The 22,161-nt window shown below is 37.9% G+C and overlaps 1 long non-coding RNA gene across 2 annotated transcripts in view; it reads left to right on the top strand.

The window, feature by feature from the left end:
* The window catches only part of LOC138314123 (uncharacterized), a 37,773-nt gene extending 19,722 nt beyond the window's left edge, over nt 1–18,051 (top strand). The window contains exons 2-4 of one of the 2 annotated variants that reach the window (XR_011207335.1): nt 793–942; nt 5,245–7,643; nt 17,800–18,051. This is a non-coding gene — a long non-coding RNA (uncharacterized lncRNA). Of the gene's footprint in view, nt 1–792; nt 943–5,244; nt 7,644–10,659; nt 11,107–17,799 lie in introns of those variants that run through there. The other variant, XR_011207336.1, reaches the window with a different exon arrangement.
* The last annotated feature ends 4,110 nt before the right edge of the window (nt 18,052–22,161 follow it).

Below are 22,161 nucleotides of genomic sequence, written 5' to 3'. Positions count from 1 at the left end.
AAGTTGCATTATACAATGACCAAATAATATTTGATAATAGAATTATGTTATTTTGTGTCTCTAGTAATACCATATATTAATTATGCGGACTTATATGGTTATATTTACTTCCATCTTACTAATCTAGGTCACAGCGACAACCGCTATGTGTTTCTAGGTCGTCCAAATTTCTGTAGTCCAGGAATTTTTCGAGACCTCTGTGTGATGATAATTACGATTATGAAAATATATCTTATCAACCTTAGATTATGAATTCATGAGTCGTTACAAATGCGTTGGAATCGGAATGGTAACAATACAATTTGGAGAAAGTTCTAACATAAGTTGTAATGGACGGATAGACTTGTTATTGATATGTTTGTGAATGAAAACAATAATACTTTTGTAGCCAGCAGACTTTTTTGTCGTTACTTACAATGTAGCAAAAATAGTCTGTCACATGATTTATTTGAAACCTTACAGTTTACTCATAATATAGTCGATAATGACACTTATTATACACAAAAAGTAGACATTCCACAGGCTTAACCTTCTGAAACATTATTCTTCTGCACACCTTGTGCCTTTCTATCCCCTTACAGAACACGACAAAATATACTTTTCCGATAGCAAAATGCATGAGAAAAAAGAGAAAAGAGAAATCCGTGTAATCCGAGCCATCACATGACTAGACACATATTGTACCAGCTTTCATAGAGCATATTTGATGTATTGCCAACGTCAGCCTTACACCTATCTGATGTTGTAATGAATGTATGCAGATTAAATGAATGTAGTTATTGTTTGCAACAGGTTGATGGTAGCTTGGACGTCTACCTGTGTAGACAGAGCGTCTCTAGTACATATTTGACGCCCTTGCTTGCCTACAGAACTCCTGAACTCTGACAAGTCCCGTAATCACTGAACTTACACTTCTGGATCACACTAGAGGACAATCACCAGGTATACGACTTGATTTTTATATATCATGTTATATTAAGAAATTATAAAAAAAAAAAATTATGTTCGTAAACATGGCAAAGGGCATATAAATAATGTATATGGGAAACATTTGTACATATGTTAAATGAATAGTGTTTTATAAACTTTACTTAAATATATACGTTAGTTAGTTTTTATTTTGATTATTGTGTGGATATCGAATGTTACGAGATTGTGAATATAACTATCGAAAAAAATGAAACATTACAAACAGTTGATAATTAACAATTCCTAAATTCCGACACTTAAGCTTTATAGAACTTTTTATTTTTGTCAGTCAATACGAATATGAACGACCAGTTTTAATAATATTGGTTTTCATAAAATATAGTTGAAAACTGTAGTCACACGATTACGACATTGTTAGTCAGGTTTACGACATCGAACGTCGTAAACCGTTTACGTTGTCTTTGTCAAAAGTGATTAGGTTTATAGACTGTGTATTTTATGTATTATGTATGTTGTATTTAGGTAGGATTATGTGGAATGGCATTTGATGAAGATAAGGCAATAAATAAACAATTGAAATATAAGAAGTGTGACGTAAGTTTGTTTTTCTAAGAAACGAAACAATTAGAAACAAACTTGTTTATTGACAGGTAAATGAGTTTGAAATAATGAATAACCTCGATTTCCATATCAATACTTCCGCGCTGACCTAATTACAAAATCACACGTGAAAGTATCATAATTGATAACAGTGCTTTATCGAATCAATAATTAATTCGTAGAAATTTTCCAGTATGTTTGCTTTCAAACTCCTAAGTGAATACGATTATTGAGAAAACACCCAACTCTCCTGTGAACAGAAATAAATTTGGAATTTAGATTCGAGATTATTTGACCAGAAACAATATTAAAATACTGTTTTCCTTGTGCAAATGATATGCGTATGTTTATAGAATGCTTAGTGATTATACATCTACAGTCGATTCCACAACATTTCAGTTTTCCCTCCACAACATTTCAGTTTTCCCTGTGGATTTGTTCTTCTGCGCTTTTAAATAAACATGCTTTTGGCGTACTTAAGTAAAGTAGCGCGGCTATGTAGACATGTATATCGCGTGCTGCACGACACGCAAAATGGCTAATCCATTAAAATACTATTGGGGAAAACGTCGTTGATTCTAAAGACAATCACCACTGAACTGACCTTAGTAACCATCTGAGACAAGGTGCTTAATGTCAGATGAGAATATCACCAATATAATTTCACAATTCATAACTCTTATCTAAAGTGGTACGAAGTTTAATATTGGGTATATCTATCATTTGTTTCATTTCATAGCATTACGGGGACACATCAATGTCTCCATGGAACTGCTTCCTATTTACTATATCAAATCTCTTACACTATCTAAATATTTGGTCAGAATCTCAGCAATAGATTTCTTTCCTACGAGGTATTATTTTTTAATTCTTTTTTTTATTTTCTATTTAAAAAAATATTCTAATTAAAGATGCTCCACCGCTGACAGAGCATAAATGATATTCATCACTTGAACAATAATTGGTGTTCAATCGTATATATATATATGTATAATTAACACAGAAAATAATATAAAATAATTTATTTTGCCTTTGGTGCATGCGCAATCAGTACTTCATTCCATATAGGATATAGTTCCTCGGAATTTTTTCGGGATGCAATTAATTATTTTTCATACTTTTAACTTCAATTAAAATTAGAAGCTCAAACTTTTCAATGGTGGTAATGGTGTAAAGTAAGTAACTTTTGTAACTGAAGAAAAATACTTCTAGTAATCGTCTGCTCTTGTTTTAGATCGTGAAAAGATACCATTTGTCAGCGGTGGAGCATCTTAAAATTGTTCAGAAGTTGATGATGAGTGTAGTATTAACTTTCAAATGTTATCTTCTGATGCTTTTCAAAATTATCAATCTCGTTTTACATTTCCATTATAAAAACAGAATCGTTTCGAAAAGGTAGTGGGCCATCGTATGGACATTTAGAGTCAATATTGAGTTTAGCAGAAGTCTTTTCGTTAGTAATATTGAGTTTAGCAGAAGTCTTTTCGTTAGTAATATTGAGTTTAGCAGAAGTCTTTTCGTTAGTAATATTGAGTTTAGCAGAAGTCTTTTCGTTAGTAATATTGAGTTTAGCAGAAGTCTTTTCGTTAGTAATATTGAGTTAAGCAGAAGTCTTTTCGTTAGTAATATTGAGTTAAGCAGAAGTCTTTTCGTTAGTAATATTGAGTTAAGCAGAAGTCTTTTCGTTAGTAATATTGAGTTAAGCAGAAGTCTTTTCGTTAGTAATATTGAGTTAAGCAGAAGTCTTTTCGTTAGTAATATTGAGTTTAACAGAAGTCTTTTCGTTAGTAATATTGAGTTTAGCAGAAGTCTTTTCGTTAGTAATATTGAGTTAAGCAGAAGTCTTTTCGTTAGTAATATTGAGTTTAACAGAAGTCTTTTCGTTAGTAATATTGAGTTTAGCAGAAGTCTTTTCGTTAGTAATATTGAGTTTAGCAGAAGTCTTTTCGTTAGTAATATTGAGTTAAGCAATGGACATTTAGTTAGTAATATTGAGTTTAGCAGAAGTCTTTTCGTTAGTAATATTGAGTTTAGCAGAAGTCTTTTCGTTAGTAATATTGAGTTTAGCAGAAGTATTGAGTTTAGCAGAAGTCTTTTCGTTAGTAATATTGAGTTTAGCAGAAGTCTTTTCGTTAGTAATATTGAGTTTAGCAGAAGTCTTTTCGTTAGTAATATTGAGTTTAGCAGAAGTCTTTTCGTTAGTAATATTATAATTCTTAATAAGTCTATAGTTTTAACATGGATGTGTTAGAACTGAATTAATGATTGTTTATATGTCCAAATACTTTGTTTTTTCATGTATCGATGATTAAGCCTCAGGCTTTTGAGATAAAAAGCTTTGTTCTAATTGTCGCTTACGTATGTATATTTACTGGTTTTTCAGCTGTCGATATTTATATCTCTGTTTCGTATAGGTAGAGAAGCACAATTCAAGCCTACCATAGTATTGAATAGTTGTGATCACAATATGAACAGCCGTTCCACATCTTTATTGCGTCGGTCTATATTTTAATTAATGGGTTTTATAAACGCTAAAGTGACATTGCGTTAGGTCCATAAACAAAAAGTGTTTTTTAACATTATTTATTACATCTGTGGAATGACAACATAAAATGATATTTTATATTTTCTGGTACATTTCGATCATCAATTCATACTGGGATCTGGTCCAGCTTTGACCAGGATTGAAATGCGGGGAAATGACAATGTGGGACGTTACCTATTCCAAAGCATCCCATATATTCGTGTCTCCCCTCGATGGCATATTTTGTTTGAATTTGCAATTTGTTTTATTGAGTTGCGGATACGGTTGATATTTCATCCATGCTGTATACATGACAGACGTTTATTTATAAAATGTTGCCCAGAGCATACTTATCAAGCTAACAGATATGGTTTGTTCTTTTTAATGTTTAGTTTAAAGGTTACTTCCGCAGAAGCATCTAACGTAAATAACATATTTGAACCGTAGGGTTATTATCAAAATGTTCAAGATAAAACAGAACGCTTAGCTATGTTTGAAATATTTAAAAAAAAATTCTATCTTGCTTGAAACAACAAAAGCTTACACAGGTAGGTTATGAGCTCATCGATGTTGTCCTCTGTAACGTCGCTTCTGGCTGAAACAACACCGCCATGATTTCATAGAAAAAGTACCTCAAGCAATTAGGGGTGTTACGGATTTAGATTGCTCGAAGTTGCTTGTTTAACGTCTTCATACCAGTCATGGTCAACAAAACGTTAACGGCGGAAGATACTGTGGTCTAAGATTCAGAAAATAATCGAAAGTTGATAACAAGCAACTGTTCATGGAATTTTAACTCGAGTACTAGCGATTTAGAGTAAGGGCACCTCAGCCACATTGGCAACAGTATCAAACAGGGACCCCCTCCTTAACGAATTATTTTTTAATTATTGATTATTATTTATTAATTATCGAAATATTGTTATTTCAAAGCGAGCGAGAGCTATAGAATGAACAGTAAACATTCCCGGCTAAATCCATGACACCCTTAATCAAAATAAAGTTGTGATCCTGATTTAAGTGACAATCTCTAAACGAAAATAAATGTTAGCGGGAATTTACGTTCAGGCATATTCAGTTGAGGCGAATTGAATTCAATAATAATTTGCTAGATTTATATTTGATAGAACATCGTCGAAGGCGCCACAAATGAAATGTTAATTAAAAGGAACATTTGTTTTATATTGCAGGAATCCAGTGCGTTTGCGACATGCACAAGACATGATCGGCTGTGATGTATTACCAATTTCTGAAAAGTGACAGATATCTGGAAAAGGAGTAGTTTTAAACAGGAAAAGGCGTAGTCCGTATGCCCAAGAGGTATGATCATCATTTGTGATATCGGAAAACAACAGTAAATGTTTCTAATTAAGTGGAAAGGCGTGGTTAGGAACACACGACCAGGCTCTACTGAACATTGATTGATGAAATTTGTACAAGCCTCTAATCTATAATGCGTTGTCAATGATAAGCGCTCTGGGGCAAATCGTGTACTAAAGTCCTGTACAAGGTGCTAGAAAATAGCTGAACCGGCCGCTGCTTTAAACCAGCATTACTCTCAGAAATGTTGATAGCATGAGACATCAGTCGTGTCAGGGGCAACGTAGGAGACATTTGTGTAAGTGACAGCGATCGTAGATCTCGACAGGCACGGGAAGCCACTATAGACTCTGTCGTCTGTTGTATTTCATGGAGAACGTGTTCATGGTAATCACAAAGACAATCTGGTTCTGTCTGACACGACATGCTGCGTTACTGATCTCACGTTATTGTTTCTTCATGCCATTCAAGTCTGTATAATCTCACAATATTTTTCAATATTTATCAAACATCAATCAGAATTAATCGGCTTATTTTGACAGTTATTCAAAATGACAAGTGTTTATAAGCCTTTCAGCTATTAAAATTTTATTTCTGCGATGAAAAAAATCCGGTTGCAGTATTTTGTTAATGCATTTCCTTTCGATTTAGGTTCGGAATTCACGCGAATTGTTTCCCTTAATTAAGGTATTGATGTTTTAATCCATAAAACGAGAGAATCCATTACCGTTATCCGCAGACTTCTGCAGCTGCAGGCTTTTAGAAGGATTTACGATACGTATTACATCAGGCTGTGCCAACATAGTGTAGTGATTGTTGACAAGAATATTTCTACGTCACCTTGGAAACAGCACGCAACGTGAATTCCGGAAGGAGTCTAACACTATTTCCGAATCCGGAAATTCATGTTCAAATTGGTTTTGTTAATTAGCTCGAATTCTTCGAGTAGACTTTCTTTTTACATAGCTAAACTGAACAAATATAAAACATCCTTCTGGTACATGTAAGGTCAAACGGTATTGTTTTACGCAAACATTCTTCGTCTTCAAGGAGACAACAATACATCATTTGACCACATATTGTGGATAACTCAAACCTGTGTTTTATTTGTGAACGTAGACTTCATAATATCGAGACATCATCAACAACTTCGTAAACGGAAAAGAAAATTAATTTACGAAGGAATGTTCTATTAATCTGCTGTTTCCTCTTGCAGATCTCAGCACCTTATAGTGTAACAGGTTTTTTCATTACTGTCCGCTAGGATTATTATTAATGATCTCGTGAGCCAGTGGAACTATACACAGGGATTTACCACGAGTTTGATTGGATCCAAGACCGGAGATTTACTCGGATACCCATTAGACAGACAAGCGTTTATTTTCCCGACTTGACACTATTTGCGCTCCAGTGGATCTGGCAGTGTTACCATACGTCCAAGGTCATTGTGATTGATGTCACCAGTGGACTTACTCGAGTGGTGCCGTGAGTCGCGTCACCATTCTTGGCATTCTTTCCACGTCATTTTCGTCAGATAGGCGTAATTTAGCTTTGAAACGATTGGAGCGATCTTATCGGCGTTCTAGTTATATATAGGTTATTCAATAGAATAAAAATAATGGTGTGATTGTCATCGCCTCACAAAGTGTAGCACGAAATATTGATTATAAAATTGACATATCGGTCATTAGCAATATTGTGTTTTGCGATTTTCAGATCTTACCTACAATTAAAACTCCCGTTAGCATATACAGCCTTGCACAATTTTACAAAAGACATAAACGCAAGTTCATCAGTTTGAATTAACGTCCTGCAGGTATCTGCTAAAGGTCATAACATCATTTCGACACAAACAAAGAACCTGATGTGTTCTCTACACTAGACGAAGGTTCTCTGCTGTTCGGTCTGTGGGCTATATCTCATTGGCCTTTACACAGCATCTATATACTTCTAAAAACCAATTCTATGGCCAGCTGTTGTGGAAACGATTTGCGTTAAACCTGACAATTCACTTGATTTGTATTGTAGTCTACACTACCGAGTCATCTCGTATTGGCGTTCATCTTCTGTGTTGTGTCAGTACACAACATTACAGTAGTCTCTAAAGGGCAAGAGAGACAGGCCTGCCTCTAAACTGAAATTACTGTTGGTGTACATTTCTATTGGATTTTATCGGGAGATATACCCAACACGAAAATCTAAAGCGCCACCTTGCGGCAAAATGACGGAATCAGCACGAGAGAACTCGTACATCTTGGAGAAGAGCCAGGTAAGGATAAGTTATTAAAGATAAAACAATTAAATTATTGAATGTGTGTATTTTGACTATGTAATCCCTTAAGGCAATCTTACCATACCAATCAATTAAAATTCATCATTCTCAAAATGTATGCACCTAACATATGCTATATCAAATGTAGTTGTATGTTGTATGCATGTTTCCCGTTGAACCAGAAAGTGACTTGATCTGGTTTTAGAAGGTACATATGAATTTGGCACGTAACAACTTAATGTCTTTATGATATTATTACCGCTTTACGAGTTTGGTGACGTTTGTCCGTTTGTTAATTAACATTTACAATTCTCAATAATGATTTAAATATCGTGTATACTTTCTGAAATAACTGACGATTCCTTTCACTCTGTCAAAACAATCATTTAACTGATATTAATCTTTGCGATACCTGGTATTTTTATCTTTTATTGAAACGAGCTCCTTGTAGAAGTCTGTTGCAATGAGTGGTCTCTTAAAACCTAGATTTTATGGTTAGTAGCATAGAGCATTGTGGATGCTGTTCAATCGAGCTTAAAATAGAACAAACGTATAGAATCAAAAGGTAATGCCGACCGACCCTGCAGCCAAGTACAGTCAATACTCCGTACCGCCGGTTCGTACGACAAACTGTGATATTATTGGTTTCGATCTGTTTCAATGGGCGCTATGTGATATTGTAATCATTGCGTCACTTTCCTTGGTCGTTAATGGTTAGGTTTCAACACACGTGAAATTATGATGCATTCATGGCAATCCGATAAGCAGTTTTTTCCCCATATAATCTACCAGCAATCTGATGAATTTTGTCTCGTATAATATAATTGTGAAGAGGCCTCCGCTATATCGTGGGAAGTCGTTGGAAAAATATGTATTTTTCAAGATATGGAATAAATGATAAAATAATTTTCCAATGCTATCAATAATACTTTGAGCAGGTAATGCTACCTCAGTAGACATGGCAGTCTTACCGGCAGTCAATGAGTAGACATGGCAGTCTTACCGGCAGTCAATGAGTAGACATGGCAGTCTTACCGGCAGTCAATGAGTTTACTGTTTCTATCTTGTCAATCTTTAAGATGAGTCAAATATGGATACAGAGTTATCCGTATATTAGCGTTATGATTCCGTTTCTCAATCCTTTATTATTGTCTCTTTATCTCTTATCTGAGATATTGACAATTCTAAATTCTAAATGTTTGAATACTATTGTCCTCTACCAAATATAATATCGAGATTTGACATATTCTGCTTTTTCGTTATTTCAAAGAAATTTAATGATCGACGTTATATCCTTGCATGAGATAAGGTTTTATGGTGAAAATATTAGTAGGAAGTGAAAATATAACTATTAAAATTTTCACTCGCTTTTGACCAATTAGAATGCAGCATTACCGGTGAGAATATTATTTTGACTGTAACGTCATTAGTTTGTGTAAAAAATGACGTCATATGTTTGTATAGAAATATAACGTTGTGCTCACAAAAATACGACGTAATAATCGCAAAGGAAACATAACCTTTAGCTGGACTAGTAGTAGTGATGGTCTTCTGTAACTGAAAGCGAGAAAACTTATACTCGTGAAAAAATATAAAAGTTTCCACCTCACTCGATGCGGTTTGACTTGTAAAGCATAAATTGATCAGAGGACGGTTTCTCTTCCAGCACGCACGGATCTATTATACTTGTCAATTACAGAGGTTACAAATCTCTGTCGTTTATTAATACTAGATTCTGTATTTATTATCATTGTCATCGGAACTGTAATTTTCTATATTGACTGGTACTTTTCTATGCTTTAACCCTATACATTCCTAAACAGACTCTTTTATTTCCAGTTTCTCTACCATTGTGATGGTATATCTATCTAACTAAATCTTGTGTTTCCATCCATACCATATCCACATTCCTTCCAGTTTTAATTGTGTTAGCAATGATACAACTCTGTCTGGTTTATATCTGAGGTATCAAGATTCCGCCAGATTCTAGGAGCGTCCCGCTCCACACCATAAAAAGTGACGCGAGCATCCCGCTCCACACCATAAAAAGTGCCGCTCGATCGGGAATATAAAATAATGTTTGAAATTTCCATGATGGGCGCTGTTGAAGCGACGATCTATCATGATGTCGGTGGTAGATATAGAGTATAATTCCCGAGATAGCTATTAATTGAACACGTTTTAAAACGTTCGTCATGAATATGTAATGCAGTGTATACATTAACGTGGTTACAGGCTTTCCTTAGGGTAGCTCTAAGCATGTTATGAAAGGATATATCATCAAGAAAATAAAAAATATTAGACAGTCCTTTAGCTGAGAATTTGTGTCTACAAAAGCGAAATTTAGATTTATGCTATAAAAGAAGGTGGTCAATGTTAGTCTGTGAATCTCTTTTCATTTGCAAGATCATGGTAATTTGTCTTATCGTCAGCCTTATATCTACGTGATGATAATGTCCTCTAAGTTCATCTTTTAATTATCATAAGACATTTACTATCTCCTTGATTGTTCTTAATTTTGTCTGGATACGACGGATAACTTAATTTAATGGAAGACCTTTTCCGGGAGTACATGGGAGTACTCGGGAGTACATGTTGACAGAGGAAGGACTGTACAACAGTTATTGTTGTTTGTGAAAATTTCAGTGTAGAGTGTTCCATTCTGATGTTTCAACAATGTTGACATTGTTTGACTTATAAATAAAAATGTGCATTTTAATGTACAGTATCACTATAAACTCACTCTCAGAAATGCAACAAGTGCACTACAAAATGTAGTACTGAATGAGTATTAATTAATTTAACCCCTCAATACCAAATAACCGCGACTGATTGAACGAAAACACAATAGGTACGCCAGTCAAATATCTAACACGACATTCATTTGAGTGTAAATAAAGGAACACATTTATTTTGCTTTACACAATTTCAGCTTTAAATGTCTGCATATATCAAAGGCGTTCTTAAACCCGTGAATGGCAATCTTGAACTGGCGTTCTCTCCTTTCCTTCAGTTCTCGCCTTGGTTTGGACTCATCCTCGGAAGTAATGATCGCTCAATGATGTTTCGGTAACCTTCCAGTCATCCCGTTTATTGCGGAAGAAACGGTTATATCGATGGATCTCGCCTATTCAAATATCCTAATGGATTTTCTATAAAACTCTGGTCCCCTAAGGGAATTCCCTCGGAGACCGGCGTTCCGATCCGGATAGTGTATCAACAGTTTCTGAGCGAGCTATCAATCAACACATGCTGGCGATGATCGCTAAACTCCACAAAAATGTCGACTTGGGAAGTGAAACCCCGATATAGTACATCCACAACCAGGTATCTGGTGGGTAGGGAGAAATTCCATCGCTCCACACTGATATTTTATCAATATAACACCTATAAAATACATAATGACGAAGATTTATAACATGTTGCTACGTGATTGCCTTTTTCATAAAACGAAGGTTGCACGCCCAGTATTGTTTTGTCTTTCTGGTTTCGAGTATGCAGGCTCTATAATCCACCGTGAGTATGAAGGCTCTATAATCCACCGTGAGTATGAAGGCTCTATAATCCACAGTGAGTATGAAGGCTCTATAATCCACCGTGAGTATGAAGGTTATATAATCCACCGTGAGTATGAAGGCTCTATAATCCACCGTGAGTATGAAGGCTCTATAATCCACCGTGAGTATGAAGGCTCTATAATCCACCGTGAGTATGAAGGCTCTATAATCCACAGTGAGTATGAAGGCTCTATAATCCACAGTGAGTATGAAGGCTCTATAATCCACCGTGAGTATGAAGGCTCTATAATCCACCGTGAGTATGAAGGCTCTATAATCCACAGTGAGTATGAAGGCTCTATAATCCACCGTGAGAATGAAGGCTCTATAATCCACAGTGAGTATGAAGGCTCTATAATCCACCGTGAGTATGAAGGCTCTATAATCCACCGTGAGAATGAAGGCTCTATAATCCACCGTGAGTATGAAGGCTCTATAATCCACCGTGAGTATGAAGGCTCTATAATCCACCGTGAGTATGAAGGTTATATAATCCACCGTGAGTATGAAGGCTCTATAATCCACCGTGAGAATGAAGGCTCTATAATCCACCGTGAGTATGAAGGCTATATAATCCATCGTGCGTATGAAGGCTCTATAATCCACCGTGAGTATGAAGGCTCTATAATCCACCGTGAGTATGAAGGCTCTATAATCCACCGTGAGTATGAAGGCTCTATAATCCACCGTGAGTATAAAGGCTCTATAATCCACCGCGAGTATGAAGGCTCTATAATCCACCGTGAGTTAGAAGGCTCTATAATCCACCGTGCGTATGAAGGCTCTATAATCCACCGTGAGTATGAAGGCTCTATAATCCACAGTGAGTATGAAGGCTCTATAATCCACAGTGAGTATGAAGGCTCTATAATCCACAGTGAGTATGAAGGCTCTATAATCCACAGTGAGTATGAAGGCTCTATAATCCACAGTGAGTATGAAGGCTCTATAATCCACCGTGAGTATGAAGGCTCTATAATCCACAGTGAGTATGAAGGCTCTATAATCCACAGTGAGTATGAAGGCTCTATAATCCACCGCGAGTATGAAGGCTCTTTAATCTACCGTGAGTTAGCTGCAATATTGTAGCTCAAAAGACTTTTGTCGTCTTTAGAGCTACAATTGGTGCCTATTACTGCTAATGGAGCAAAGTAATGGTTATGCAAACCATTATTTATACGTTTGCATGCATTTTATCTTACTTGTTTTATATCGGTTACCTTCTAGGCAATAAAACTGAACCATATAAAATATCAAATTCTCAGCGAGACATTTTGTTTTTCATATACACATATGAAGACCTTTCCGCAGTGAATTTATACAGCAAGTCTACAAAGTATAAATTTGACGTTTTGTGAGCGGTACGATAGATATTAAGAATGGTAGTTATGTTTGTTTTCGACAAAAATAATATATAAATGCTTGTATACGCACAAAATAATTGGAAACCTATAAAAAGTATAGAAAATTGTGCCCGAGTGATTTCCCGAGGCACTGCTCCACTAGGACACATAGGGACCAATTCGTACCCGGCCGAAAGGTATAGTAGGCCGGGTACGTATATTCGTTCTAACCGTGAGTATATAGGCTCTATAATCCACCGTGAGCATGAAGGCTCTATAATCCACCGTGAGCATGACGGCTCTATAATCCACCGTCAGTATGAAGGCTCTATAATCCACCGTGAATATGAAGGCTCTATAATCCACCGTGAGTATATGAAGGCTCTATAATCCACCGTGAGTATGAAGGCTCTATAATCCACCGTGAATTTTATAAATATAATAACATGAGTTACATACTACTGATAGACTGCAATCCTCGAGATTTTTGTAAAAATAACCATCACGTCTTGTTTCATTAGACTCGTGAACAGGTATCTTTTCTGTCGAAATTATATCGAAATTATAACACGATAAAGGAAATGTCTTTAGACTGCCTTCTACTCTCGTTTTGTAGCTTGAGTGCGCTCTAACCTATACATCATTTAGCACATATTTGTAATTTCCTATGCAGTATTTTATCCTGATCATCGCCAAACACGACTACTGTTTTTCAGATTTATCAAGGACCAGTATCTGATGAGATGCGGAAGCCATTCGAAAATCACCTTTTCTGTCTGTCTGTCCGTCTGTTTGCTTGTCTGTGCTCTAGTCGTGCCCGGGGATTTCCTCATTAACCAGTAAACCTACTCATTTCATATTGCACATGGTTAAAGCTGATACTACGTATACGTGTGTGTCTTTTGAAAAATGCAAGATGGCCGTCATGACTCCAAGAGAGGTCAAAATTGAAAAGTGGTCCGATTTCATTTTTTTTGGATAAAGAAATATCTGAAAGTAACGATTATTTGGAATATTCTATACAATCCTTTCAAAAACACATTTTTTGCAGATTCATACCAGTTGTATTGATACGAATCTGTGGTATCTCAAATGGAACGCGATGTACATGTACCAGTCGAACCGAATCGGTATAAGTGGTCTCGTGAAGCGTACGTACCACTTGAATATAGTTAAAATAGCGGACTCGATATCTGTCATTTGGCAATGAAATTATTCCTTTGTTGAAAATACTTAGGTTTTATTTTCTAAGCGTAACTTTAATATGGGTGCCGACATCACGATAAAATCTGGCAAACGCGTTCCTTTAGGCGGTGCAGTATCAATTCAGCACAACTGGTATAATTCCGTTAAAGGAACGCTTATGTTACATAAAAGTCGGGATAGAATCAGTGATTGATTAATATAATAGTATATACCATACTTACCAACCAGAAGAAAATGGTGGTGGAAATTAATAAATGGACTTCACATATTGCACACGTTTTGTACTCAATTACTTGTAATGGAAACAATTTGGAGATGTACCATGTTAAATATCGATGTCAATTTTGGCGTGACAATAAGAATTAAAACAAATCATACGAAACGAAAATCTGCTGCTGAATTGAACAGGTTTGGTCAGTACGACAAAAGATAATCGAAATTCGATTTCCATTTTTTTACAAAGTCCACTCGAAAATTTCGACTGAATACTGTGAAAGATTATGTAAAAACTTTTTTTCAATTCGGACACCTGGCATACTGGCTGCCATTATTTTTACATTGTAAACGTCAGTATATGTGGGGTCAATAGGGACACTTAATAACGCTAATGTTATTAAGATTTGAATCTGTTTCCATGGGGAAATTCTGTTCTTGCTTAATCTTGTTTTTGTGGATCGAATAACAAATGACTTTACCACGGAAATGACCAAGACGCGTATAGTTTATCAGACGATATCGCGAAACTAACCTCTATCAAAAATGGACATGATTGCAGTACGCTTTCTCATATGTCTTAAAAACTAGCAATGGCGCCATGAAACATAAATCGACACCATGATGTTAGAACGTTATTATGCAGCCTTTGAGTATGAATGTTTTCATCAATAAATGCAATACTATAATATTTCGATTGTAAACAGTGATGTAACGTAATATTTATTTATTCTGCCTGCCCGAGAACCAGAATCGATGGTCACCGCCAATCCATCGAGACCCCATTATCATTTCATTCCGTGAAATGAAGCTGTTCAAATTTTCAATTCTATTCAGACGTATCCTATTTGCATATTGGCTGCTTTGAATTCTCGTTACAATTGTTATTGTCTGGAAAGAAATAAAAATTATATATTTTAAGGCTGCTTCACTGATTTATGGGGCGATCGAGCGAGCACGAGACTGCTCAAACACTCGTCAAAAAGGAATATAACGGTATCCCGAGTTGCATGATTCTGGTGTGCTTCTCTCCGTGTGAGAAGATTCAATATTAAGATTATTTTGTAGATCACGTTCTGAGCAACCCAGTTTATTTTGAATCAACACATCCGGGTGCAATCTTATTTATAAATTCAATACGGTAACCATAGCTACAAGAAAAAATAAAAGGGTCACGAGTGTAATGTAAATCGGGTCAGATGAGCAGCATGTTTTCTGTTTGTGAATATAAAGTTGACGTGTATGTTAGCTTTGGTAAAAGTTTGTAAAGACTGGATGGGATCGATAGGGTAACGATGATGTATTTAATATTTCAAACGTTTTTATTTGATTTTATATTTATGCAGGCACAAACAGTTCGGTTTTCGGCTCTCCTTTAGCGTGAGAAGGGCCATGTTTCACACAGACATGTGGAAGCATGTAGTAAAGGAAATGGCAAAATATTAACCAGAAATAATGTAATTTTGCAGACTGAGGCATTTCATCAAAAAATGTATTGTTTCCTAAACTTTAAATTCATTGTAGCATTAGAAATATAACTATATGTCGACTAACCAGTGGCAAATAGAAACACTTTATGTAGAGAATATCAAACACTGAACAAACAGAATAGGTCAAAGTGTTTCTAGAGCGTGAGTACATGTATACAACTGTTGACAAGAATGAGTTCTACAACACAGAGCTTAGAAAGGACACTGGTAAAAAGCGAGAGAATAAACTAGCTTACATCTAATACAACCTTATTCAATTGCTCTACTTTGTATGCAAGGAAGGCCGTCCTTAAATGTTTAACCAACTAACTAGAATGTTCTATAAAGAGAAAATGTTCTTCAAAGCAAATGAGAATGCAAGTGCAACATCTGCAACTACATGCCATTTTCCGTAGAATTTGAGATAATCTTTTTTGTAAGAAAATTAACCCTAGCTTAACTATGTATCCTTTCTGCCCTCTGGGTTACGCTTGTTGCTTAGAATGCTATAACTACACTATAGAATATTTGTTTTTTAGAGTGATAGGAATTGGATATGGAGTTCTAAAGAATACAGCGATCGATCATACTGTTTTGACTGTATAGCCCCAAGAGAGCCATACATTCATAAATAAAAGTTTTATGTTTTATAGACACACAGCAGGATTTTAATTTGATAAATACTTCGACACAAATTGATTTTAAATATTTTCTACAAATGCTGGTTTCAAATAATATCCGTAACATTATTGCACTGGAAGATATTTAAAGCCAAAATGGCATACTGCCGTCCATAAATGTGTGTTATGTATTCACTCTGGGATATTGTTGCCCTGGTAAAGGTCTCGCATCAGAGTAGGAATCTATCCACCATTTTAGAGTGATACTTTTCAGGCAACCTATCTTGATTTTTTATGTTGTAGAGGGTCTTTCACCTTTTAGACCTTTCAATCTATGAAGAGTACCTGGTACTTGATTCTATTACATCTTCAAGTAGAGAAGATGATTTTGACATTTAGTCAATTTTACCCTCTATGGTCCCTCCCATACCTCGTTGGGGTCGGGGGCCATATAATTCACAATTTTGATCGATCTATGCCTTAGAAGATTTGTGCAAAATGTCATTGAATTTGCTTAAGCAATTTTGGAGAAAAAGTAGAAAATGTCAATTATTTACGGACACACGACGGACAACGCATGACGCACGACGGACGACGACAGACAAATGGCGATCAGCATATAGGTCACCTGCTCAGATGACGAAAAAAGAAAGAAATCCGCAAGGCAATTCCATTTCAGAATGCTTAAAAATAAGCACATTTCATAATACACGTCATACATGCATTATCAAACTTTCGTTTATAATCTATGATTGAGTTGACTATATTTTAATGAACATTCTTTCTAGAGCCACTCCTTTTTGATAGCGAATTTATTTTATAGATGATTTCCCCATAATTTTTCAGGGAGAGCTGTATATTCTATCAGATTACTGTAAATATTGACGACCTGTTTAATTTTCCAAATACGATGAAGTTCGTGTTTCTAACGCCCGCCTATCCTTTCCTATCGATCGCGCTCACACGGATGTTTGATACACTCCAATCTTGGTCTCTAGGGACCTTGAACCTGATACAGTGGTCTGCAGCATTTCTCTGATTACTGTTTCGGTTTCGAGGGAGACTATTTCTATAAAATATCAAATGCTATGCGTACAATTGATAAACAGTTCATAGTAAAGTCACTTTCATTTTGATGTCTTTATCGTTTTACTGTTTTCAATATGTGTACTATATGCCATTTAATGGAAACAATCGAATCTGTCTTGTTGGAACAGAATTGATTTTACCATTTGTTCAAGAAAAGACAATTATACAACAATGCGTTATGAAGTGTAGGCGATATGCTTGATATGGAAATATCTATAGTGTAATATTTGTGACAAATCAATATATAGTTTGGTTATTAGGTAAAGAATGGCAAGTCATAATCAACATGCTATGTTGTATAGTAGTCGAAAATTCTATAGTGTTGTAGTGAGTGTTGTGGAGTATGATTAAAAGCATTAATTCACAAAATATTTATCTATATTGATGTAAATAATAAAGACTCATTCCGCCAAATTCTACTGCGTAAAACCGAAATATTGAAATGAAACAACTGGCTAACAAATGAAACAGTTGGCTATAATACAATAATACTGTTTTATGTGTAACAAAACACAAAAGACATACTGTTCTAAAAGCCAATGCCATCAAACTGTTGTTTTGTTCTCCGAAATTGAATATGATAGAGTCCGACCCCGTATTTTGTGAGGCAAGGCTATGATTGAGAACCTCAATGAGGCTTTGTTGCTTAATTGCAGGTCCCTTATTGAGACACACAGGTAACAATGACAGTAATCCAGCATTCCAACCTTTTCGGGAAGAATCAAGGACGAGGAAAGACGGTATCGCTTCATCCTTTATGATGATAAGCAGTAAGGCTACTTTCCACATGGAATGTTTCTCCGAGAGGAAACTCCGAGATATCATTTATCATTTGGTCATCATCCATTAATCACATATTTGCAAATTCTTGAATGTCTCTTGTTTCAGTCTTGTTACCAAGGATATTCTTTTGACTTATGTTGAAATTCAGATTACGTCGTCCTTCCCGAACAGTGTTCTGCATTGGCTTAGTTTATTATATTAACTTCCTTTTGATAGCCATTGTCATTCTAGGACGGCCTCTCGTGCATGTGGAACCATTATCACTTTAGGACGGCCTCTCGTGCATGTGGTACCATTGTCACTTTAGGACGGCCTCTGGTGCATGTGGTGCCATTGTCATTCTAGGACGGCCTCTGGTGCATGTGGTGCCATTGTCATTCTAGGACGGCCTCTGGTGCATGTGGTGCCATTGTCATTCTAGGACGGCCTCTGGTGCATGTGGTGCCATTGTCATTTAAGGACGGCCTCTCGTGCATGTGGAACCATTATCACTTTAGGACGGCCTCTCGTGCATGTGGTACCATTGTCACTTTAGGACGGCCTCTCGTGCATATGGTACCATTGTCACTTTAGGACGGCCTCTCGTGCATATGGTACCATTGTCACTTTAGGACGGCCTCTCGTGCATGTGGTACCATTGTCACTTTAGGACGGCCTCTCGTGCATGTGGTACCATTGTCACTTTAGGACGGCCTCTCGTGCATGTGGTACCATTGTCACTTTAGGACGGCCTCTCGTGCATATGGTGTCTTTGCCATTTTAGGACGGCCTCTCGTGCATGTGGTACCATTGTCACTTTAGGATGGCCTCTGGTGCATGTGGTGCCATTGTCACTTTAGGACGGCCTCTCGTACATATGGTGTCTTTGCCATTTTAGGACGGCCTCTCGTGCATGTGGTACCATTGTAACTTTAGGACGGCCTCTCGTGCATGTGGTACCATTGTCACTTTAGGACGGCCTCTGGTGCATGTGGTGCCATTGTCACTTTAGGACGGCCTCTCGTGCATGTGGAACCATTATCACTTTAGGACGGCCTCTCGTGCATGTGGTAACATTGTCACTTTAGGACGGCCTCTCGTGCATATGGTACCATTGTCACTTTAGGACGGCCTCTCGTGCATGTGGTACCATTGTCACTTTAGGACGGCCTCTCGTGCATGTGGTACCATTGTCACTTTAGGACGGCCTCTCGTGCATGTGGTACCATTGTCACTTTAGGACGGCCTCTCGTGCATGTGGTACCATTGTCACTTTAGGACGGCCTCTCGTGCATATGGTGTCTTTGCCATTTTAGGACGGCCTCTCGTGCATGTGGTACCATTGTCACTTTAGGACGGCCTCTCGTGCATGTGGTACCATTGTCACTTTAGGACGGCCTCTCGTGCATATGGTGTCTTTGCCATTTTAGGACGGCCTCTCGTGCATGTGGTACCATTGTCACTTTAGGACGGCCTCTCGTGCATGTGGTACAATTGTCACTTTAGGACGGCCTCTCGTGCATGTGGTACCATTGCCACTTTAGGACGGCCTCTCGTGCATGTGGTACCATTGTCACTTTAGGACGGCCTCTCGTGCATGTGGTACCATTGTCATTTTAGGACGGCCTCTCGTGCATGTGGTACCATTGTCACTTTAGGACGGCCTCTCGTGCATATGGTGTCTTTGCCATTTTAGGACGGCCTCTCGTGCATGTGGTACCTTTGTCACTTTAGGAGGGCCTCTCGTGCATGTGGTACCATTGTCACTTTAGGACGGCCTCTCGTGCATGTGGTACCATTGTCACTTTAGGACGGCCTCTCAGTGCATGTGGTGTCCAGGACGGCCTTTGTCATTTTAGGACGGCCTCTCGTGCATATGGTGTCCATTTGCCATTTAGGACGGCCTCTCGTGCATGGTGCTTGTTTTAGCTTTGCATTTTGACGGCGCTCTCGTGCATGTGGTACCATTGTCACTTTAGGACGGCCTCTCGTGCATGTGGTACCATTGTCACTTTAGGACGGCCTCTCGTGCATGTGGTGCCATTGTCACTTTAGGACGGCCTCTCGTGCATATGGTGTCTTTGCCATTTTAGGACGGCCTCTCGTGCATGTGGTACCATTGTCACTTTAGGACGGCCTCTCGTGCATGTGGTACCATTGTCACTTTAGGACGGCCTCTCGTGCATGTGTCGCATTAGGACGGCCTCTCGTGCATGTGGTACCATTGTCACTTTAGGACGGCCTCTCGTGCATATGATGTCTTTGCCATTTTAGGACGGCCTCCCGTGCATGTGGTACCATTGTCACTTTAGGACGGCCTCTCGTGCATGTGGTACCATTGTCACTTTAGGACGGCCTCTGGTGCATGTGGTGCCATTGTCATTTTAGGACGGCCTCTCGTGCATGTTGTACCATTGTCACTTTAGGACGGCCTCTCGTGCATATGGTGTCTTTGCCATTTTAGGACGGCCTCTCGTGCATGTGGTACCATTGTCACTTTAGGACGGCCTCTCGTGCATGTGGTACCGTTGTCACTTTACGACGGCCTCTCGTGCATTTGGTACCATTGTCACTTTAGGACGGCCTCTCTCGTGCATATGGTGTCTTTGCCATTTTAGGACGGCCTCTCGTGCATGTGGTACCATTGTCACTTTAGGACGGCCTCTCGTGCATGTGGTACCATTGTCACTTTAGGACGGCCTCTCGTGCATATGGTGTCTTTGCCATTTTAGGACGGCCTCTCGTGCATGTGGTACCATTGTCACTTTAGGACGGCCTCAGGTGCATGTGGTGCCATTGTCATTTTAGGACGGCCTCTCGTGCATATGGTGTCTTTGCCATTTTAGGACGGCCTCTCGTGCATGTGGTGCCATTGTCACTTTAGGACGGCCTCTGGTGCATGTGGTGTCTTTGTCTGTGTGATGTGCGAGGTGCTTGTTATAGGAGACTGCAGTATGTTCGTATTGCGTCTTCTTGTATAGTGGAACTTTTGCCCTTTTATAGTGCTATGTCACTGAAGCATACCGTCAAAGACAACAAGCAACACAACCCTCCCGTTTACATTTTGCTGACAACAGGCGAACCAGTCGTCCTACTCCCTTTATGCTGAGCGCTAAGCAGGAGCGGAAACTATCAATTTTATAGACTACGGTGTGTCTCTGACAGGGGACAGAACCCAGAGCCTTCCTCAAAGGGACAGGCGCTCAACCGAAGGCAAAATAACGAGTTGATGTCAAGGAAGGCGTTAGTAAGAAGAAAGGAATTTAGGAAGAAAAAAAATAATATCCTGAATTTAGTCTCCTTTACAATCATGCAATAGAGGCAGCAGACGCAGTTCTTACATCCTTCAAGAAAATCGGTCAATTTAGTGTATAGAGAAGTGGTATGAGTCAGTGCGGTGTACTGCAGTGTTATAGGACTTCTAAATAATACGCCACTTAGACATATCAGCACAATTACTCATCTAAACATCGCTAAATTAGACCAAAAAGATACTGATGTCGTATTGATATTTTAGATCATTCGGGAGCGGTCTTCTCTATATGAAATATGATGGCTATCTGGTTTTTTTTGTTTTTTTTTTTTTTTATTGGGGGGGCTGCGGTATTTCGTATCGTGTCTCTTTGTAATAGTGGGAGGGAATCTTTTCCTTGTAAAAATGTTATCTCACAGAAACATGCCACTATAGGTATTGAACTCATTTCCTCAACTGGTCACATTATACGGACAACGAGCAAACCAGTCGTCCCACTCCAGTCGTTATGAACGCTGTGAAGGAGTAAGACTACCATTTTTATAGGCTGGTGGCGAGGGAACGGGACCTAGTGATTCCATTACAGAGGCAAACGCTCAATGCAAGGCTATAAATGAGATGTTGTCAAGAGAGATGTTAGGGAAGAAAGAATCAGTAAGGAAAAGGTAAAATGCTAAATTTAGCTGCCTTCTACGGTGATGCTATGGGGGCAGTATGTAACACCTTACCTGCAGAGCAGTGAATCATCTAAAGTTCTTCTATTGAATGTTTCTATTTCGTCCTTCGATGTTTCTAAGGGTATGCTTTCATCCTCTGCTGCATTGAGGCAAGCGAGGTTTCTAAGTCCTAGTTTTTAGGGTTGTCTACATTTCTCTTTACACTATGTCAAACATGCGATATCTGCATATGGTGATGACCCTTTTGACGGTTTCCTGTCTTTTCTCTATTAAACCTTGAAACTTATTTGAATGACTGTGGATGTTGATGTTCGAAACCAAAGCAA

Source organism: Argopecten irradians, chromosome 2, assembly GCF_041381155.1.
Source record: "Argopecten irradians isolate NY chromosome 2, Ai_NY, whole genome shotgun sequence".
NCBI classification, from domain to species: domain Eukaryota; kingdom Metazoa; phylum Mollusca; class Bivalvia; order Pectinida; family Pectinidae; genus Argopecten; species Argopecten irradians.
This window is presented reverse-complemented; position numbering and strand designations above follow the sequence as displayed.